Source organism: Abramis brama (genome assembly GCF_963993115.1).
Source record: "Abramis brama genome assembly, chromosome: 17".
Taxonomy (NCBI): Eukaryota; Metazoa; Chordata; class Actinopteri; order Cypriniformes; family Leuciscidae; genus Abramis; species Abramis brama.
The window spans coordinates 9,821,102-9,832,083 of NC_139979.1; the positions used below are offsets into that span (position 1 = coordinate 9,821,102).

General features: G+C 36.2%; 1 protein-coding gene across 1 annotated transcript in view; it reads right to left on the minus strand.

Annotated features, from left to right (window-relative positions):
* Positions 1-10,731, minus strand: part of LOC311066858 (uncharacterized protein) — a 56,087-nt gene extending 45,356 nt beyond the window's left edge. Inside the window, exon 1 of the mRNA XM_084088261.1 lies at positions 10,556-10,731. The gene's annotated coding sequence lies outside the window, so the exon portion shown is untranslated. The remainder of the gene's footprint in view (positions 1-10,555) is intronic.
* Between the last annotated feature and the right edge of the window lie 251 nt (positions 10,732-10,982).

The window sequence follows — 10,982 nt, forward strand, 5'->3', positions numbered from 1 at the left end:
TATACAGTAATTACATGGGTTAACTTAGGTTTAGGGGTAGGTTCAGGGTTAGTACCTAGTTAATACCCAGTTGTTGTAATTACTATAAGAACATAGTATGTACATGGGGAACATGACTATAAAATAAAGTGTTATAAATCTGCAGAACTTTCGTCAAAAGATATGATCATGTCTCAGGGGGAAAAGGAGGGGGGGGGGGGGGATGGGCACAAGTGAAGCAGACACTGAGATAATCTAAAGTGCAGGTAATCACAGAGCTGCTTTGATCATTCCTCAAATGTTGTAGAATAGGAGATGTAACTCACTGCTGAGGACACGGTTCTGATGTGGAGACTTCGATTCAGCAACTTTTTTCTAAGGTCAGTTTCATAAGTTGGTGCTATAGTCTCTGACAGTTTTAAATAGCTGTCAGTGGAAAATGACTTTTGTAGCTATGGTGAAGTTAAAGCATCTACCACAATCACCAATATTACAGTTTTTCTCGATTGCTTAAACACTATAACCAGGCTTTTGAACTAAAATTTCAAAACCATAACGCCATTTATCAAAAAGCACACCCATTTCACTAAACTATAAACACTATTCCCTGTTTTGACACATGAGTCAGATTTGTTGAACTGTCACTGCAAAACTCTACACACAAATCCCTTCATTTCTCATTGCTTAGACCATGTTGTCATGTATAAAGCACTAGCATTCAAAATTGTTCACTCAAGTCAGCACAGCTTCAGCTCAGTTAGCACACAATTACCCAGGTGGAAACACTAAGAGTCAAAATTTAACACACATCAATCAGAACCTTCAATAGATATATAAAAGGGCCCAAATCAGTTTATTGCGTTTTGGAACAATGGATCCAGAAAGACATGAAGGAAGAGGGATAAGAATGAGGAGGAGGAAGGGCAAGGACAAGAAGACAAGCAGTCTCAGATGAAATTCAAGCCACTCTAGTTGCCCATGTGTTAGTCAATGGTATGACTATGACGGAGGCTCGGCTACGAGTAAGGCCAAATTTGAGTCGCTTTACCGTCGCCTCGAGAACCTTCAGGGAGGTGTGGTGGCAAACAAAATTCTATCACTGAATAAGAGACAAACATTTCCAATAGTCTTTGATGAGGTTTATTTTCTTGCAAGAAAAGGCCAGCAGTCGTACAGTCACACAGAGCGGCTGCAGAGTGTGACAGTGAAGGGAAGGCATCCTTTCTCCTTTATAGTCTTGACTCCCAGAATGTTATCTTTCTAGGCCAATGATGGTATTTCAACCATGTGGAACTTTCTTAGACGTATCCATCATATTGTATCCTTGAGTGGAGACCCTCCTGTCACGTCCAAACACTCTTTACCATTCCAATACAATTCGAATTCCATATTAGAATATGGTTTGTGTGTGCTCTTTTACTGTCATATGTTGGTCACACACATCTTACTGTAAGTAAATATAAAAAAAAAATTAGAGGAGAGAGTAAAAAAAAAAAAAAGAGTAAAAAAAAAAGAGTAAAACAGGAAAAAAAAATTTTTTTGTGTGTGTGTGTGTTTTCTGTGTATGAATAAAAATGTGCCAATGTATCCACTGGTTGTGTCTTTTGTGTTCATCATGTGAAAAGGTTTGTGATTGGGGGAACCACAAGCAACATAACTTACCAGTTTTGGAAATGTTGTTTTGAATTTATTGCACCAGTGTCTTAGACTATGTTGTAGTGTGTGTGATTTTGAGGGCTTGTGTGTCCTGTCTGAGGGCAAAGTTTGGTTTTTCAGCAAGAGTGAATGGTTTTGAGTGTAGAGCTTCATTTTGACCTGAAAATAGGATGTTTGGGGAATTGGGTGAGACGTTATGGATTTGTGTTTATAGTTTTGAGAATACGAGGCATAGTTTCAAGAAATGTGTTTAAGCAATCGAGAAAAACTGTAATACTGATACAAAAAAAATCATTATATGACATGTATGTATATATACATACACACACATAGCACATTCCTGTACTTGCTCTGCAGTAATTTACAACAGCAGCAATATAATTGACAATCTGTTTCAGACACTGTAAGAAAAGAGGTGATTCTGCAGTGTATATTATGAGTAAATTAAAGTGTTTTTTGACCTTGGATGCAAGTAAACCTATTGTAGGAGACCTTCAAAACAAAATTAGAAACTTTTAATAGCATTATTGGGGTAGTTTAATTAAAATACTCACAGTACTCACATCACTATTTCAGTGCATATAGCACCTGGTGAACTAGATAGTAGGTTGGTTAATGATGGTGTGTGGCTAGTCAGTTAGATGCAAGTTTTTGCATTGAAATAGGCTACTGCATGCAAAAGTGGCATAATGGTTTAGTGAATTCGTCCTTCGATTATTCACTGATCAAAATGCCCTATAGTTAATTCTACATCATTTATTATGTGTGTGTGAAAGAATGACCTTTCAGTATCTCATGAGCTTGGACACGGTTTAAATGCCTCTCTCCCCCCTGGGTTCTGCCTATTTGACTGTCTCTACACACATAACCAGCAGCAGAGGGCACCAGTGATCTTCTAAAGCACTGTCCACTGGCACAATATCTGCTGGCTCTAACGCTCCAAATATCATCTTGCATTTGTGTGTGTGTGTGCGCGCATGGGTGTTTGTCTTTGTATAAATCTGGTGTTTAGATTTCTGTGTGATTTGTTCTCGCAGCGTTTGCACAGATCATGTTTATGGGTGCACCTGTGACAAATGCATGTGTAGCAGTATTTGAGTACACGTGTTTACATAAATTTAAGCGGGTGTTTCTTCAACTTATGTCCCAGGGGTAGATTTTCCATCATTTTTCCAACAGAACCAATTGCCTTGCTCTTGACTGAGTGTTTTTCTGTAAAAAATCCCTTGTTGTTTACCAAAGAAACAAACAATTAAAATAAACAAAAATATAGTAAATACACTTGTCAACTGAGAATTTTTAATGCACATTAAGCTATAATTTTGTCAAATTATGCAAAAACCTTGAAAAAAAAAATGTAAATACATTTAAAAAAATAAATAAAAATAAATAATGTAAATGCCATTTCCATCACAGAATGCTATTAAATGCAATGCACTGTTTGAGTTGGTGGAAATGTTCATAAAAAACAAACAAAAAAACAACAACAACAAAAACATAATTATCCTGTGATACATGTATGTTGGACAACTGTTAGTGGATACATTAAACCAGTGAGAGTGTGAAAGTGTGTATCAGAGTCCACAGGGCCAAAAGTGGACTCAAACACCCATTACACACCAAGTACACAACCACAATTGTGGTAAAATTTGGGTTACGCTTTATTTTAAGATGTCATTGTTACAGAGTAATTATATATTTAAGTACTGAGTAATAATAATTAACAACATGTACTTACTATAGGGTTAGAGTAGGATTCGGATTTGGTTGAGGGTTAATTGCATGTAATTATGCATAATTTACTATTATTACTATGGTAAGTACATGTAACCATGTAACAAGGACACTGTAAAATAAAGTGTTACCAAAATTTGTTATCTTGCTGCGCTCATTCCTATCACATGTTGTGAGCTGACCGGGGGTCTACAGCAAACCTCCTAGAGCTCCATTAGTCTAGCCACCAACCCTCTGGAAAATTCTGTATCTCTGCATCTCCCATTTCTCTTCTCCTCAGGGGTTTTCACTCCTTATCTCAATGAAATACATTAAAAGAAAGATTAATGTGGGAGACCTTTTAGAAGACTCAAGAACTTGCAGGAGGGAGAGTCCTGGGAACCCTACCAGAGGAGCAGCAGATGCTGAAAGCATAAAGGCACTGACCATAAATTCCCTGGTTTTCTTGTATGTCAGATCACAAGGTTGTAACATGCACATTTTAATAGGCCCCTGTGCTGTACGAATTATTCAGAATCGAGTGCTTTACCCTTTATGAAAGAATTAACTGTGTCTAAATACTGATTGTAGACGACTATAATGCAATAAACAAGACTGGACAAGCCCCATGATAGATAAATAGTCATTTGCAAGGTTTGCAAAGCATACTGGAGTCGCAAAAAGGAAGATAAATTCTGACCTTCACTTGACATTTGAAGTTTATGTGACAATTTAGTAACAATTAAAAGTCATGCATTATGAAATCTTATCGTCTGAGAACAAATGTCTATAAAACACACAGGGCCCTATCTTACACCCAGCGCAATGCAGTGCCAAGCGCGACGCAAGTGTTTTTTGCTAGTTTCAGCCTGACGCAGTTATCATTTTCACTTCCTGCGCCACGTTGTTTAAATAGCAAATGCATTTGAGCCCATTTGTGCGTCCATGGGCTGCTGGTCTGAAAATGAGGTGTGTTCTGGTGCATTGTTGGCGCGTTGCTATTTTGAGGCAAAAGAAATAGACTGTGCCATTGACCAACTGAAACCTGGTCTAAAGTCAATATTTTTTTTGTTATTTAATGAGTGTTAGTAATGTGCGCCAATAGGCGGGTCCATAACGCGCGTACACTCTGCTTATTAAACGCATAGCAGCACACAAACATGCCAAATATTTAAAATAAAAGGATTATAATGTAAAAGATTATTGTGTACATAAAGATATGGTGGAATCCGGCTTGTCCCATAGATGGTCTGCTTGCGCACTTTTACCTTGCGCACAAGCAGTTCCGTTTGCGCTCTGGAGACGGCTTCGGTCTTTCCACTATCAAATTCCGTCATGTAAATAGCGAATCTGTCATGGTGCGAGCGCAACTGGCATTTAAAGGGAATGGGAGATGAGACTCTGATTGGTTTAACGCACATAAATCCCAAAACACACCCATTACTCATTATGAGAAAGGGACAACCCTTTTAGACCATGCGCTTAGCGTGCTGACCATTTTTCCCGTCGTTAAACTAGCAAAAGTGGATTCGGACACGCCCTAAGTGAACGTGCGCCGTGCGCTTTAGACCATGGGGCCCATAGAGTTTCCTGTATTCATATCTTGTAATTATTGCCTAGAAATATAAATTGTGAAATACAGTACACTTTAACACTCTTAAAATCTCCAAAAGGGGCATCTCACATACAGCCATGCCATAAAAGAAAGATTTTTGGTTTCTTAAAGAACCTTTCAGTGAACAGCTCTTAAAAGAACCATTTTTCCCCTCTTAGTGTGAAGAACATTTTAATAATCTAATCTTCATGGAACTATCAGTGACAATAAAGAACCTTCATTTAGAAGCTTTGGAAGCTTTAGAAATGGTCAATCCAATCATTATCTTCATGTTATGGCCAACAATACATGTACATTTCAAAAAAAAAAAAAAGAAGCAATTGCTTTAAACACTACAAGAGAAGCTAAGCAATATAATGAATAGCCTATTTATTTTGAGATTTCCTAAAGTCACACTTAAAACCCTGTTTTCAGATCGTTTCTGATGAAATAGAACGGTTAAGATTGAAATTTGGACACATGCTGCTGGCCCGAGAATTTTAGGTTTCTGTGGTAGCACCCCCCCACCTCCACAATGGTTGCATAGGTGCACTGGAACAATCCTTCCTAAAACCCATTAAACTTTCGTTTACAAAGACGTGAAACTCACCGAGTGGTCAGGGGTGTTCACTGATATGCTCACACAAAAATCGCTGCAAAAGATGCTTTCCAACAGGTTTTATCGTAGTTTTTGTCCAACTCCATTGACTTGTATTGTATGTGCTGTGAGGTACGGTATTACTCCGCCGCCGGAAAGGGAAATGGGGTTGTTTGTGGGCTGGAGTGTCTATTATTCAAGCTCTCAACGGAAGAATGTACGGGTGTGAGGCGTTTGGAAAAATAGGTCCTATTTTTAAATCTATCTATCTATCTATCTATCTATCTATCTATCTATCTATCTATCTATCTTCAAACTTTATCTATCTATATATCTATCCTTAATAACTAATCCATCTTTCTTTCTTTCAAACTAATATTTCTTTCTTTCTAAATAATCTATCTTTCTTTCAAACTAATCCATCTTTCTAACTAATCTTTCTTTCTTTCTAATATATCTTTCTTTCTAACTAATCTATCTTTCTCTCTTTCTTTCTTTCTTTCTTTCTTTCTTTCTTTCTTTCTTTCTAATATATCTTTATTTCTAACTAATCCATCTTTCTTTCAAACTAATATTCCTTTCTTTCTAAATAATCTATCTTTCTTTCAAACTAATCCATCTTTCTTTCTTTCTAACTAATCTTTCTTTCTTTCTTATATATCTTTCTTTCTAACTAATCCATCTTTCTTTCTTTCTTTGTAACTAATCTATCTTTCTAACTAATCTATCTATCTTTCTTTCTTTCTAACTAATCCATCTTTCTTTCTTTCCAACTAATCTTTCTTTCTTTCTTTCTAACTAATCCTTCTTTCTTTCTAACTAATCCATCTTTCTTTCTTTCTTTCTTTCTTATATATCTTTATTTCTAACTAATCTATTTTTCTTTCTTTCTAACTAATCTATCTTTCTTTCTTTCTTTCTAATAATATATCTTTCTTTCTAACTAATCTATATTTCTTTCTAATATATCTTTATTTCTAACTAATCTATTTTTCTTTCTTTCTTTCTAATAATATCTTTCTTTCTAACTAATCTATCTTTCTTTCTAATATATCTTTCTTTCTAACTAATCCATCTTTCTTTCTTATATATCTTTATTTCTAACTAATCTATTTTTCTTTCTAATAATATATCTTTCTTTCTAACTAATCTATCTTTCTTTCTAATAATATATCTTTCTTTCTAACTAATCTATCTTTCTTTCTTTCTAATATATCTTTATTTCTAACTAATCCATCTTTCTTTCTTTCTTTCTTTCCAACTAATCCATCTTTCTTTCTTTCCAACTAATCCATCTTTCTTTCTTTCTTTTTAACTAATCCATCTTTCATTTTTTAAAATGTTTCAGAGCACAGAGGGGGTGGGGTGGAAAGGGATAAAAACATAACTTTCATGATGTTACACAGTATTTTCTATGTATACTATATGTATACTATAGAGATAAATGTTGTATGGCTGTATGGTTGTAATGGCTTTGATGTATACTATACTATTATATATTATATTATATACTACAAGCTGTGTGCTTGTATTATAAATATATAAATTGATTAAAATCAATGGTTATATACATTTATTCTTTGAAATGTGGGGTTTTATTTGTAAATGTGGAGATAGAACCTTATAATTCCAAACAGAATCAGAGCTCTCAGAATTATAAGGTTCTATCTCCATTTGGGCCATCTTAAAAAATCCCATTTCCAAATGTGCCAGGATTTTGATATTCTATCCTCAAAGTACCTGTAGGGTGATGGTCTTGTTGAGCTATAATAGTAGATTATACTACATAATAGTTTTGCCAGCTGGGATGTAAAAACTTTGATGCTCAATATCTCAGAACTACCCTAAACGGAGATAGAACCTTATAATTCTAAGCTCACGAACGATCTGAAAACAGAGCTTTAAGTGTAAAATACCGAACTTGTCCTTTAACAGTAATGTTAACAGTATATTCTTTGTGTTTATAAAACTGAATTTTAAGTGAGTTAAAATGATGACGAAGGTAATCTAAAGGGAATCTAAATGTACAAATATTTGAAATGAGCATACATAATTAAATATCCAAAACTGACAGGTACAAACTAATTATGTTATGTTTTCTGCAACGTTTTATTGTTAATAATCTCCTCATAACTTAAACCAGAAACAAAGATCCAGATTTAATGCAAAAGTCTGGCTCTGTGAACCCAGGACAATGAGAAGTATGAAAAAATAACATTCAGTGCCATATTAGAAATCACAAAGGATAACCAAATTACAAAAATAGCAAAAAAAATCAGCGTGACTGCATTAATACAAGGAACGGTAAACAGATTAATAGCTCTGTCAAACAGGTATTGATTAGATGTTTGCTTCTCAATTGATTTTGGTCATAGCCCAGCCAAAAAAGGGGAAAAAACACAACAGTCTTTTATCACCAGACCCCCGAAAGAAACTTTCACCCTCTGTCTTTCTCTTTTCTCTATCCTGTTGCACAGTGGTAGAGTAATTGACCATCGGAAAACCTTGGCTCTCAGAGTCAGAGGATAATATATCAGTCAATAACCCCGAAGAAACCATTAAAGCTGGAGAATGTTAGCCAATCTCAGGGAAGAAAAACAAAGTTCAAGCCTCTGTAATCTTCTCTTTAAAATGATCAATAAATCAAATTAAAGTTTGGGGTGTGTGATGGGGCTAAATAAATCCTAGTAACCACCTGAAGCTTTAGAGCCTTCAAAATCCTGACGTTCGGCAAGGTGACGCACGTGTGTTCGCAGACGCATCCCCAGAAATCCTGCATTACAACTATTGCAGAATTAGGCCTGTCACCTTCATAATTCATAACTGCACATTCCCAACTTCATTAATATGATATCGGAGCAAACGTTGACAAATAGCTCACCTGGTTTAACGCAGGTGTAGAAACAGGTGCCCTGTCTGGGGCTGGCTGAGCTGACCACCAAACATTTCCCCTTCTGCTTCCACAAGGTTTCCCATCATAAATTACTCATGACATCATACCCTGCACACATGATGGTTCCATGCACGTAGAGTAGCTTTCCTTGTTAACACTGTAGCAATGGACTCTGAATTTTTCAGTGGCCTTGAATTATTCAAAAAAAGCAGAGTAATTGAACTAAATCAAAGGAGGAACGCGTCTGCCAAAGAGGGAGTAGTGAGTCACGTCTCGCAACTTTTAATATGTTTTTCTGTGGCAAAGCAGAGGTCGTAGGTCAGAGCAGGCGGCCAGTGGCGTATTGTGGGAGCTGTGGTGTAACCATGAATGTTTGAGGTTTAGCGGGCATGGCGTGTCACCAAAAACATAATTATCTTGTTATCTACTCCCCATCAGTTCATATCGCCATTACACACATGCAGACACACTTGTCTCAGTGGTTTTGTGTGGGGTGTAATGGAGTTTTCTCATTAGGAGGAGTTGTGGGAGTATTTTTGGTGTATAATGATATGAAGAGGAAGGTCATTTTTCCTCCAGCAGACTGAAACGTCAGGCACCAGTATTCAGTCAGTCAGCTTTCTGATGAAATTAACGCCGCTCTTCACCCATCTTCTCTCTCTAAGCAGATTACGGCACTTCAGGGACATTATTTCGACTGTTTATCACTTCACACACCAATTGAAATGAAGTGGAATCTATGGCAGAGAGAATCTTTGAAGAAATCAAGTGATTGTTTGCGTGGTGTGATTAGGATGCTATCCTCAGATGGACATTTGGATATATGCACAATTAAAGTCAATATAAGAAGAAATACAATTCTAAATATAAAATAAAATAACAATTTTGCCAGGTTTCAGGTTTTAATGATTTCAGGTTTTAATCCCACAAAATATCAATAAAAAATTATATATTTATTCAATTATTTAAGAAATATTTTTTACAAAATATATATTTTTAAGGCTTAAATATTAACATTTAACAAAAAATATATCAGTGGTTGTACTGTATATCAGGAGCAGGGATGAATTTGTATACATTTTATTATGTGATATCTCTGGAGTGTAGAACTGTGCAGGAGAGAACATCGTTTCTGTACAACAGGATCCGCCACTGATGGTAACATCAGTTTACACAAAATATCCAGTAGTAAAAAAAAAAGCATTAAATCATGCTAATGAAAAGAAAAATCCTGCTCAACAACTTCTCTGTATTTGATACATCCCTGTTGCTAGTTATTTTTCCTAATTTTTAAAAGAAGTAAGGCCTTCATAAAGTGTTGAGGACAAAATCGTCCAGGGCTAAAAGTGGTGGGACATGTTCCCAGTGTCAATTATGCATATGAAAATATTTACCAAAGCTGAAACACACAGTTCTGCTGCAAGTATAAAGCCTTTAAATGAAATTCTACTAGCCGATTCTATATCAAAATAGCAGAGTAACTAAAGTAAATGGAGAAAGATTGCTGCTGTGACTGGTATTCTTTATTTGTTTTTTATTTGTTTTTGTTTTTTTTCATAACAGCTACATTGTCTTATCATTAAAGTGGTGCATATTTACATATATGAACCTGGCCTCTTCATGATTCCTAATTACAGTAACAGTAAATAAAACAAACAAACAAACAAAAAATAAAGGAATGAAATGAAACTAACCTCAAAGTTTTTAAATGCTTGGTAAGGGGAGGATTCTGGGGGAAAAAAAGCCTCAGACTGCTTACTGCAGCTGCTTTTTTCAGCACACATGAGGAGAGATCCATAATCACACATTTTTAAGAGTCTGACAGCTTAATGGCATTTTTAGATGGTATGAAAGACAGGGGGCTGAGGCCCCTCTCTAAATAGAATGTAGCAAAGCCTATGGTCTGTGTGCACACTTACTCGTGTTAACAATAAATACCTGGGGCCCTATATAAAGCATTTCCTGAGGTGGCAATGTTTTACAATCCTGCAGAGAAAACCGGACAAAGCTATCTATAAATCACTTCTAGCATGAGCTATTCTGGTTTAAAAGAGCACAGGGAAGCCAGCCAAAACATACCCTCGTCATGAAAGAATGATGGAAATAATGATCTCTCTCTTACCAATGATCATTCAGTGATCCGGACTGCACTTTGTAGTTCTGAATATGACAGGATCCTTATTGGTTCTGAAGTTCTCATTCAGCCACTGTAGCTCAACCATGGTTGCATATTCTCTATCTTCCTCACTGCTCAGTGCACTGCGGGGTGTTTGTATGGTCTTGAAGATTAGAGGTGACAGCGGTTCCCATGTGGCCTCTCTGTGAATGCTGTCAGACAGCCGCACTGTACACACATTCAAAACACACATACACACACACACACACACACACACACACACACACACACACACACACACACACACACACACACACACACACACACACACACACACACACAAATTGGCTATAACTGCATTCCAACTGTTGCTTTTTAGTGTTTGATTGAAAACACAGCATTTGACAGTCTTATAACCTTTTAAACCCTTCTT